The sequence below is a fragment of the Nothoprocta perdicaria genome, unplaced genomic scaffold (genome assembly GCF_003342845.1).
Source record: "Nothoprocta perdicaria isolate Ctin4 unplaced genomic scaffold, notPer1 scaffold_393, whole genome shotgun sequence".
NCBI classification, from domain to species: Eukaryota; Metazoa; Chordata; class Aves; order Tinamiformes; family Tinamidae; genus Nothoprocta; species Nothoprocta perdicaria.
The window spans coordinates 234,322-237,578 of NW_020455636.1; the positions used below are offsets into that span (position 1 = coordinate 234,322).

Here is a 3,257-nt window from a genome sequence, read left to right on the forward strand (position 1 = left end):
CAGAGCTGCCTGCCCCACACCTAGTGCAGCCTGCACCGGAGCCCCTGCCAGAGCTGCCTGCCCCACACCTAGTGCAGCCTGCACCGGAGCCCCTGTAAGAGCTGCCAGGGGTTGTCCCCCGCTCTGGGGCACAAGGACATGGTGGCTCTGTGGGCTCTCTCCCTGCCTCCAAGTCGGCCCAGGCTGCTGCTCCGCAGAGCTGCCCTGTGCTGCAAAGCGGCACCGCCGCACGGCCACGTCAGCACCCCGATACCGGGGTGGCGCTGGCACCAGCTCAGCGCCGGTGCCACCCACGAGCTCAGCGGTGCCGGCACAGGCCAGTGCCAGCCGCGTCCCAGAGCAGCGCGGGGAGATTTACTCTTTTAAGGCATTTGTTGACATTTTTGCCTGGAGCAGGGTTAGACGTGAGGCACCCTGACCCAGCCGAGGGCTGGGGACACTCCTGCGCTCGGGGACTCCGCTCGCTGCTGGCCCGATAGCCGCCCTGCTCCTGGTCGCGGCCCCGCGCTGGAGGAGGCAACACGAGCCCCGACACTTAGCCCTGTCAGCACATTCGGCTCCGGTGTCCCGGACACGGGGCACCCGTCAGGCGTCAACACCTCCTTCGGGGCTCCGCGCCGCAGCTCCGGAGCGGCCGCCCAGCCCCAGCCCCAGCGGGGCAATGCCCCCGAGCAGGGCAGCCGGGATGGTGCCACAGGGCCCGTCATGACCCGCCAGCTCCGCTCTGCACCCCTCATCCCCAACACCAACACATTCTAGGTAGCGGTGCCTGCCCCTGTGCCGGGGCGCCCCATGCCCAGAGCAGTCCAAGCGTGCGCAGGCGCTGCAGCCTCTCCAAGCCCGCTGCTCCAAGCCAGGGAATTAGGGTATCGCACGGAATTGGGGCAGCCCAACAAGGCAAGACGCAGCTTTCCCAGGACAGACCTTGGCAAAAGTCCCTCTGGAGCCTCTGCCCGGCCCCGTGGGCACTTGGGCACTGGTGCACGTTGGTGCAGGGCTGTGCACCCCAGAGGTGCCCCAGCCAGGAGCACACGGGGTCCACAGTGGAGCTCACACGAGGCATCAGCTCCATCCTGCACCGAGGAGACGCCACCAGCCACGGGCACCTCCTCGCCCGGGGTCACCCTGGGGAGACCCCACCGAAAAATGGGCACCTCCTCGCCCAAGGCCACCCGGCCCCCACCTCCTTCTCGGCATCTTTTGCAGCCCCCGAGGAGCCGGTGGCCCCAGGACCTCCCGCTGCTCGTCCTTGTCTGCTCTCCCCTGTCCTTGGCGGCCACCTCGGAGATTTGACGCCTCACCCCCATTTAGCTCCCTAAACCAGCCAGGGTGGAATTTTTTGTGCTCAATCCCAAAAAACCTGGCCGGGCCCCTGCTGGCCACGCGCCAGACGGCTCCCCTTCAGCTTCTCCTCCAGTTTCCAGGGTTGGTTTTCATCGGAGAAGGACTGGCTATCAAAAGGAGGATTTATTTATAGGGTGTCAAATACCCGGTGTGGCAGCGCGGCCGCTGCAGCCCGCGCGGCCCCCCGAGGGCGCACACAGCTGTTCTGCCCTTCACCCTCGGCTGCCGCCAGCCAAGCTCAACACCTTCCTCGCATCATCCCGGCGGGATCTGTTCCTCAGCAGAAACCCCAGCCACAACACTAAATAAAAGGGCTCCCGGACGCATCCTTGGCAGGGAGCCGGGCTGCCCACCGGAGCCCCCTGCGCCGTCACCGCCGTGGCTGGCCACGGGCAAGAGCGGCTGCTCCTTCCCGCTCCTCCCGGCTTTCCCACACAGCGCAGCAGGCGCGTTCCCGGGGCGGCTCCGGAGCTGCGTGCCCAGGGACGCTGATCCCGCTGGGATGCGCGGGGCTGAGCGGGGCAGGCGGCAGCTCCGCTCCGGCAGAGCCGTCGGCTGTTCCCGGCAGAGCAACCGGCCCCGGGCTGCTCCGGGCCCTGCATCCGCCGCCGCTCAGCCCCGCTCGAGGTCAGCGTCCCGGGAATGGGATCCTGCCAGGCCTCCCCACAGGCGCTTTCCATATAAGGCTCCCCTCTTCCTCTGCCCGCGCGGGGAGGGGGTGCTGCACAGCCTACGTACGTCTGTAGCTTTCTTCTCCGCCTGCTCCAGCTTCTCCTGCGCCTCCTTGACGGACTCGGAGTACTTCTCCACCTCATCCTCCGTGCCCTTCAGCTTCTTCTGCAGGCCCTGCTGTTCCTCCTCCAGCTGGAAGGGAAGGAGCACAGGGATCAGGGTGGGGACGTGCAGGACTGGGGTCTCCAGCGTGCTGGCAGTGCCCGTAGGGCTGAGGGGGACGGGCACCTTCCCGGCCCAGACAGGGCCATGGGAAGGGAGCACAGGGACACGCTCGCTCTGCCGGCTCTGGCCTGCAGGTCCTTGGGGAGCACCAGGGTCCCCCGGACCAGGGCAGCTTCCAGCATCCCTGAGCCTGATGGGGTAAGGAGGTGGTGGCCGCCTTCCTGTGCTGGGGACTGTTTAGGTCCCGTTTTGGAGACACAGCTCCGGAGGCCACGGAGACTTCCCTCTCTATGCACCTGGGATGGGAGCAGGTTGTCCCAAAGCTCTCCATGAGAGAGGGACGAGGAGACAGCCGGTGGGGCACTGAGGTGTCCTAGCAAGGCACAGCCTGCGTTTGAGGCTGACCAAGGTGAGTGGTGGGTCAGTTTGGTGGGACGCAGGTCCCCAGGGCTGGGCGCTGATGGGGACAGGGGTCCCCACGGTTAGACACCCCACGCTGTGAGGTCTCCAGGATTGGACACCAGTGGGGAGGGTCCCCAAGGTCCCCTTGTGTGAGATGACTGGGGGGTGAGCACCCTTAAGGCAGTGGTGGGACACTCAGTGGGCTGAGGTCCCCAGGGTTGGACACCAGCAGCAGTGAAGTCCCCAAGGCTGGACACAGGGAGAGGTGAGGTCCCAGGGTTGGGTGCCCATTGGGGTGAGTTCCTAGGATTGTACACCCATTGGGGTGAGCTTCCCAGGGCTGGGTGCCCATTGGGGTTAGGTCCCCAGGGCTGGGCACCCATCAGGGTGAACTTCCCAGGGCTGGGTGCCACTCGGGTGAGGTCCCAGTGCTGGGCGCCCCACACGGCGGTGTCCCGGGGGGTGGCCACCCCCAAGGCAGGGTCCCCGGGCCGCACGGCGGGGAGGGTGTCAGGGGTCCCACCTGCTTGCATCGATCCTCCGCCTGCTTCTTGTCGGCCTCCGCCTGCTCGGCGCGGTCGATGGCGTTCTCCTTGTCCAGCTTCAGCATCTGC

The 3,257-nt window shown here is 67.0% G+C and overlaps 1 protein-coding gene across 1 annotated transcript in view; it reads right to left on the reverse strand.

Annotated features, from left to right (window-relative positions):
- The window catches only part of TPM2 (tropomyosin 2), a 14,921-nt gene extending 11,670 nt beyond the window's left edge, over positions 1-3,251 (reverse strand). The window contains exons 1-2 of the mRNA XM_026045001.1: positions 3,167-3,251; positions 2,083-2,208 (exon numbers count right to left, since the gene is read on the reverse strand). The gene's annotated coding sequence lies outside the window, so the exon portion shown is untranslated. The remainder of the gene's footprint in view (positions 1-2,082; positions 2,209-3,166) is intronic.
- Positions 3,252-3,257: the final 6 nt, after the last annotated feature.